Here is an 8,672-nt window from a genome sequence, read left to right on the forward strand (position 1 = left end):
TTTAAATATCCTACAGTACCCTCATGAGTTTCGCGCGATTCAAGTTTCGCTATCCTTGAGTTTTGCACTTAGTCCTATATTCTTACCATCCCTACTTTTGTGTATTATCACCCTGAGTATCACACTGCTTTGACGTGTATGGATCACGTCTACCTACCGTCAGTGTCATGTGCGCTGCCCTAAAAGGAGGTGCCACACTGGCCGTTTTTCTCCAACTATTAGGGGTACAGGCAACCGTGATTGCCCGTACCCCTAGTCATGAGCGAGTTGTCAGTTGCCCCTACTGCCAATGTAGTTGGAGGTAAAAGGCCCAGAGTGACACCAGCATATGGGTAGCTGACAACTCGCTCCCAGTTGGGCGTATGGGCAACTGCGGTTGCACGTAGCCCCAACAGTTGTAGGAAAATGGCCAGTGTGACACCGCCTTATGGTAGTGAGGCCGCTGATTGGGTGAGACCTGTCGATGACGTCCTCAGACTCAGCAAATGACAAATGTGTTTTCAGAACTGTCAGCCAATCGTACAGCAGCCACCTTCAGATGCAGCTTCAAAACAACCCGTTCTCTCTTCCCATTTTCTTCCTTTTCCCAAGGTATGTATTTTGAGAAAACATACAGGGATGGGTACAAGTACAGGTGACTACTTAAGTCCTAGTCCAATTACCTTGACATTTTTCAAGTACAAGTACAGTCACTTTGCTATGTACTTAAGTCCAAGTCCAAGTACATGTCATTGTACTTAAGTACAAGTACTTTGTGATAAAAAAGTTAGTCACAGGTTCGTAGGGCACAAAAGTTAGTAGTTTTCGTATTTACACATTAATGAGACATAATAATATTACACTACAATATCATAACACTTAATGTATGTATTTACCAATAGAATCATTACAAAGTTCACTAGAAGCTATATACAGTACACTCGGCCCTCGATTTAATGGATTAAAATGGGGAAAGGTCTGGTCCGTTGCTTGAAAAAGTCCGTTGCTGGAAAATACTTACATACGATAAATACCGGTATACAATAAAGTTATTGTAAAAAAAAACTAAAATGATATCGACAAACCTAATAATAAACATAGGTATATAGTTCTTTTATTGTGTAAGTTGTCTGCACGTTGTCTGTATAGGTGGCGTTCACAACTTGTCCCGTTCAAGCTCTCTCTGTCCGAGCTCCACTAGAGGACCAACAAAACAAACCGCGCTTCTTCTTCTTCTTTTGACCTGTTCTGCGTTGAGGCCGTAAGACAGGCACAGCCTAACTAGCTCCATAGAACACTCCAGAAGAAGCCATCTCCACCTACGCCTCAGCTCCGCCGACACGTGTTGTTTTGTTGGCCTTCCAGCGATCAAGGGTTGACAGTGGGGCCCTGTGTTTGTGTGTGTGTGGGGGGGGGCATATTGTTTACGCATTTGGGTAAAATTCTACAAGTGTGCTAGTCTCACATGGGCAGCGGAAACATTTTTTTTTCAGTTTTCAGCGTGTTATGAAATAATGTGATAATTGTTTTGTCACAAATCATTAAATGACTGACTTTTCTGACTTTTCAATGGCTGTTGCACCCGCCGCTGCCGCAGCCGCAAAACAACTCACAGAGAGAGGTTCAACATGCATACTGTCTATTAATTTCACTCACTGCTCACACTCGACACACTAATTGAACAAAACCAGGTAAATTAATGTTTTTCCTGCTGTGTATTCCCCTGTACACATGCGTGGTGGGCAGCAGCGCGACTTGTTTTTGTAAAGAGGTATTTCTTGCAACACAAACTGGACCACACACGCCGTGTCCCGTCCCGCACTTCGTATTTCCGCCGCCCCAAACAGCGAGCCAAATAAATTTAACCAAAACCTAACTTAACCTAACCTACCTAACGGGAGGGGGGAGAGGGGCTTCACCCTCCTCGACCTCCTTAAGGGAGGTGATGCAAGCAGTTTTGATGAAAAATATAAATTTCTGTGATATTGTTATTGTTTTAGGGTTTTGACGTTTCTAAAGCCGATGTCACACCAGACAAATCTGCCCAACAACGGACACAATGTCCGTTGCTGGGCAGATTTGTCCGTTGAGATTTTGTGGTCCGTTAAATCCGAAATCTGTTAAAACGGGGTCCGTTAAATCGAGGGCCAAGTGTATATAACTTTTGGTTAAATACAATGTACTTGTTTGTACTTGAATGTACTTGGTATTTTTCAAGTACTTTGGGTCTAAGTAAAAGTACAAGTACAATTGAATTTTTAAACTCAAGTACAAGTACACAAAAATCTGTACTTAAGTCCAAGTCCTAGTACATGTACTTGGACCCAACCCTGGATAACAAGGGAGTAATATGGAAAACAAGTCAGCTTCTCCACTGGCTGGAAAAAATAAGCGTTTTCAGTTTTCAATACCGGGAGTTTTGCGATCCTCAAGTTTAGCGCTATACCCTCGGAACAAAGCAAGTGCATAACTCGGGAGGGTACTGTAGTTCAAAAAAGAAAACGTGCCGTGATATCACTTAACGGTGCTTCCCTGCTTGAGTTCAAAGGTAGTCAGAAACTTTACTGGCCTGTACCTCAAAACATATAAGGCATATACATTCAAAGTGTATCAGCTTCATCATTTATTGGTTGAATGCATTGAAAAATAATACATACACAATAGGTCCAATCCTGTTTCAATATCAAATATCGGCATTTTTCTTCACATTTGACAAAGTACAATTTTGACATTTTTTTTGTCTATCATCGTGAAAATAATAGATATCTTAAATTCATAATTTCCAAACCATACACTTTTTCCAATTTTTCTCTGTTAACCCCTTCACTATGGCTGGGCCAAAACTGCGCCCCGCGCCTTATCCAGGATCGCCGCACTTGCCAAATTTCAAGCGAGCTAGAACGCAGTATGCACGTCCTCTGATATGGTACAGGTCACGCAAGGATGCAGTATGCACGTCCTCTGATATGGTACGGGTCACACAAGGATGCAGTATGCACGTCCTCTGATATGGTACGGGGCACACAAGGATGCAGTATGCACGTCCTTGGATATGGTACGGGGCACACAAGGATGCAGTATGCACGTCCTTGGATATGGTACGGGGCACACAAGGATGCAGTATGCACATCCTTGGATATGGTACGGGGCACACAAGGATGCAGTATGCACGTCCTCTGATATGGTACGGGTCACGCAAGGATGCAGTATGCACGTCCTCTGATATGGTACGGGTCACGCAAGGATGCAGTATGCACGTCCTCTGATATGGTACGGGTCACGCAAGGATGCAGTATGCACGTCCTCTGATATGGTACGGGTCACGCAAGGATGCAGTATGCACGTCCTCTGATATGGTACGGGGCATGCAAGGATGCAGTATGCACGTCCTCTGATATGGTACGGGTCACGCAAGGATGCAGTATGCACGTCCTCTGATATGGTACAGGTCACGCAAGGATGCAGTATGCACGTCCTCTGATATGGTACGGGGCATGCAAGGATGCAGTATGCACGTCCTCTGATATGGTATGGGTCACGCAAGGATGCAGAATACGTGTTCTCGTGTTGAAGGGGTTAATATGATGGGCTAGGCCTTGTACTTCTACCACACTGTTTTCATGGGTATTGATTTTTCTAAATATTTACAAAAAAGTTGAAATATCACATATTTGATTTTGGGGGCCTATAATAATTATCATTGTGCATGGTGTCTCTAATTCCTGATATGTATTTCATAGCTTTAACTGAATACATTAAAAAACTATACATAAACCGGCAGACCCCCCCCAACTATAGATATATAGGAAAGTTCTTAAGAATCTATCAACTTCTGACCTTTCTGAAGTCTAGTATAGGTTCAACAAAGGGCATTCTACAGGTTATCTCCTTGCTTTCTTAACTGACTCCTGGTCATCCCCTCTTAGCAATTTTGGTGAAGCTTTACCTGTTGCCTTAGACATCTAAAAAGCTTTTGACAGTCTGCCACAAGTCTTTGCTTTCTAAACTACCCTCCTACAGTTTCTATCCCTCTCTTTGTACTGTTATCTGCATTTTCCTTTCTGGCCGATCGATCTCTGCTGTGGTAGACGGTCACTGTCCTTCCCCTAAACCTATCAACAGTGCTGTCCCGCAGGGCTCTGCCCTATCTCCCACTTTCTTTCTGCTGTTCATTAATGATTTTCTTTCCCAAACAAACTGTCCAATCCACTTGCATACTGATGACTCAACTCTGCATTACTGAACATCATTTGACAACACACTTTCCCAACAGGAACTACATGATTCTGTAATAGAGGTTGCACAACGGTTAACCTCAGACCTTGCTATCATTTCTGAATGGGACAGAGGAACCTGGTGTCCTTCAATGTCTCAAATACTCAATTTCTGCACCTGTCAACTTGACATAATCTTCCAAACGACTATCACCTATTCTTTGATAACACTCAGCTGTTACCTTCTTCTACACTAATCATCTTTGGTCTATCCTTTACTCATAATCTTCACTGGAAGCCTCATATCTCTCTTACTAAATCAGCTTCCTCAAAAGTCCCCAAAAGTTTGTTTCCCCCTCACAGATGCTGTCCATATAATGTTTGGGGGGCTCCACACACACACAGCCTTTTAGAGAGAGCAGAGTCAAAGGCTTTGAGCGGTGGCAGTGGGGAGGCGGTGGCTGAATCGACAGAGTAACACCACCGCGTTCAGGAGGACGCGAGTTCAATCCCCGCCCAGTGCCACCAAGTTGGGATTTTTCAGCCGCCACCAAGTGGCTTAAAACTACCCACATGCTGTCCAGAAGACCACCTATCAATCCGGACTCTAGATTCAAGGATTAAAGATGAGTTCCGGGAGGGCAGCATGATCCAATTCAAGATGGCGCCACTATAAACACTCGCCTGCGCCAGAACAAGCTGGGCTGACCGTCAGGACCCACCGGGAAGAAGCCTTGGGCTGACTAAGAAGCCTACCAGCGCAATAGGCTGCGACGTAAAAAAAGTAAATAAACAAAAAAAAAAAAAAAAAAAAGTATCGTAATCAATAAGGTTGGAGGTGTCACTGTGTGAAGCTGAGCATCAGGTTATTGGGAACTAGCAGCACCTCACTGGGCTACCATAGCCACATCTGAGGTAGCCAAACCCTACCCCGCCTTCATGAGGTAGCCTTGATATTACTCCACAATTTGATTTTAGTGTTGTTTTTTTATGTAGTAACTTTTTTTTTTTTTTTGGGGGGGGGGTACCTTTGGTACTTTATTTTTAGGTGACATTGCTTTTTATCTTTCATAAAGTTTTTATTGCAGGACATTGGTGATTCCAGACGATCTGGTGCCCTGTGTCCGGGACTGAGCACTGTGCTAGCCCTGCCAGCTGCCAGTGGCCCCTCCAGGTATGGACGAAAAGTGGCTACAGGGGGAGGGGGGGTCTCCATCTACCCCAGGGAAGGGGAGGAGGAGGAGGGAGGAGCTCCTTAACGTGGCTTACGTGAATATGAATGGGATGAATGAGGAAGGGAAGAGAAGGGAGATGATAGCGCTACTGACACCCACAGCCGCGTGATGGAGGACGCAATCCCACTCTCACATCGACACCGGATTTTCAGTCGTCAAAGTGACCCAAACCCACCATGCTGTCCCCAGACCACCCCCAACCCAGACTCCAGACTCCTACCTGCTTCCGCCAAGAAATCAGCAAGGGGGCAGCATGAGCAGATGGCTTGCTTGTAGGGCGTAGCCTACTCACACACTAGACCTGGCGGGGATCCTGGGCTGAGGCCCCACCCCTAGAAGCCTGCTTCACAGGCCCACATCACTGGGAAGAAAAAATACTGCTTAGCAGGGCATACAAAAAAAAAAAAAAAAAAAACAAATTCCAGAAAGGAAGGATTAATGTGTTAGCTGTGGGTGAGACACACTTGGAAGGGTGTGGTGTGTGGGAGTGACGGCAGAGTGATGGCAGGAGATGAGGAGATTCTGGGAGAATTTAAGACAGTGTCTGAGAACCTTTAGGACTGAAAGAAGAATTTTTGTGTTAGGGGACACGAGTGCAAAAGTTAGTGGAGTGGTTGGGAAGTGGGGTGTGGATAGAGTGAATGAGAATGGACAATACCTTGTGGATGCTTGTGCTGAAAGGGGTTTGTTCCTGGCAACCACCTTCCAGCAAAGGATAATTCAAAGGTATACATGGGCAAGGGGAGACATGAAGAGTGTAATAGATTATATAGCTGTAGATATGACACTGAGACAGGATTCTTTTTTTTTTTTTTTTTTTTTTTTTACGAAGCAGCCTATTGCGCCGTTAGGCTTTTTCACTGGTGGGGGCCTGATGGTTGGCCCAGCCCATTGTGGCGCAGGCGAGTGTTTATAGTGGCGCCATCTTGTTTTGGCTCATATTGCCTCACGGAGCTCATCTTTGAGCCTCTCTTTGGAGAGGTAATCTAGAGTCCAGGTTGATAGGTGGTCTTCAGGGCAGCATGTGGGTAGTCTTAGGCCACTCAGCGGTGACTGAAAAATCCCAGCTGTGTGGCAGCCAGGATTCCAGCCCGCATCCCTCATGGATCTCCCAGACGCGGCGCCGGCACGCTAACCACTCAGCCACCATCTCCCCAAGATGCAGCAAATGCAAAAGTTGTGAGAGGAATGTTTAACCTTTGCAATCTGGGGACGTGTACATATATATATATATATATATATATATATATATATATATATATATATATATATATATATATATATATATATATATATATATATATATATATATATATATATATATATATATATATATATATATATATATATATATATATATATATATATATATATATATATATATATATATATATATATATATATATATATATATATATATATATATATATATATATATATATATATATATATATATATATATATATAATGTGACGGATTCATAAGGCGCGGTTTCCTATGATGCGATATGGTTTCAGAACCGTATGTTCAAATCACGCGGGTAAAACCATCTATGACGTGGTATGGTTTCAGAACCGTATGTTCAAATCACGCGGGTAAAACCATCTATGACGTGGTATGGTTTCAGAACCGTATGTTCAAATCACGCGGGTAAAACCATCTATGACGTGGTATGGTTTCAGAACCGTATGTTCAAATCACGCGGGTAAAACCATCTATGACGTGGTATGGTTTCAGAACCGTATGTTCAAATCACGCGGGTAAAACCATCTATGACGTGGTATGGTTTCAGAACCGTATGTTCAAATCACGCGGGTAAAACCATCTATGACGTGGTATGGTTTCAGAACCGTATGTTCAAATCACGCGGGTAAAACCATCTATGACGCGGCTCGTGGTCTCCTCTGGCAAAATGAGCGCAGAGTTGCCAGGTTGGATTTTTTTTCAGAGGGGGAAAATCTCATGGTGGCAGTTGTTTTGGTTTTTGGGGAGGATTTCTATCCCGCCTCTCTCTCTCTCTCTCTCTCTGCACATTTTAGTATTCAGTAAGTCACAAAATTAATTATCCTCACTATCAGAACGATCATATAGCCAGAATTTATAGATGTAGACAAGAAGAACGTTCGCAGTTGGCTGCCGTGGCCCTCACTCAAACTCCAAGTCACAGTCATGGCGTGCTCCCCGACCGCTCCGTATCTCTTCCCATCAATCTTTTCCCCCTCCTTTGCTCATTTTTTCATGTAAAGTGGACCTGGCCCAACTGTCTATTCTGGCAGGCAAAAACGAAAGTGATCTGGCTAACTAGCCAACTAAAATCTACAGCAGGCGCCGCTTCTGCACATCAGCCTGCTGGCAAACTGGCTTTTAAAAGTCTAAATTGGCCGGTGCTCCCAGAGCCTTTCAATCCTTTTCTTGTCTTTCTCGCTGCCCAGTCCAAAAGGGAAGAAATCAGAGACACTGTGTACGTATAAAGAAACTAACAAGAGAGAGAGAGAGAGAGAGAGAGAGAGAGAGAGAGAGAGAGAGAGAGAGAGAGAGAGAGAGAGAGAGAGAGAGAGAGAGAGAGAATCTTTGAAAGTGGTTGGTGCCGAGTTGGCAACTCGTGCTGCCACGTCATGCATTTGAAAGCACTGGGGATGTTCCGATAGTCCCGATTCCTTTTCTCAAATGCAGCCCAGGGAGTGTTTCTATGGGGAGCACTAATTTTATACAGATTTTTGAAAAAACTCCGTGGAGAATACAAACTAAATCATTTTATTTTCTGTATGTTAAAAAAAAGTGCTTGAAGTTTAACCCTTATACTGCGGAGGACTAAATGCCGGATATTTTTCCTTCGCGAGTTAATATTAACATTATAATAAAAAGCAAAAATATAAATCTAATAGTATGTCATCAATGAGAAAAATGTAATTTGATGTATTACAGCAGTTCAGAGTGGTACATGAATAATTAGTGCAAATAATAGGCCCTAAAAATTTGTGCGCCTTCCAAAGTGCAGGAAAAATGTGACATGTCGGGTAGAATGAGGTGGAGCGGGTGGAAGCGGTGGACATCTGCCCACGTGGCTTCTCTCTCTCTCTCTCAATGCCTGTGTATACATGCATTGAGAGAGAGAGAGAGAGAGAGAGAGAGAGAGAGAGAGAGAGAGAGAGAGAGAGAGAGAGAGAGAGAGAGAGAGAGAGAGAGAGAGAGAGAGAGAGAGAGAGAGGAAAAACAAACAAACAAATGCAGAGAGAGGAAAAAC

General features: G+C 43.6%; 1 protein-coding gene across 1 annotated transcript in view; it reads right to left on the reverse strand.

Moving 5' to 3' along the window:
• The window catches only part of LOC127004766 (leucine-rich PPR motif-containing protein, mitochondrial-like), a 115,469-nt gene that overhangs the window by 85,529 nt on the left and 21,268 nt on the right, over nt 1–8,672 (reverse strand). The gene's annotated exons all lie outside the window — the stretch shown is intronic.

The sequence above is a fragment of the Eriocheir sinensis genome, chromosome 29 (genome assembly GCF_024679095.1).
Source record: "Eriocheir sinensis breed Jianghai 21 chromosome 29, ASM2467909v1, whole genome shotgun sequence".
Classification (NCBI taxonomy): Eukaryota; Metazoa; Arthropoda; class Malacostraca; order Decapoda; family Varunidae; genus Eriocheir; species Eriocheir sinensis.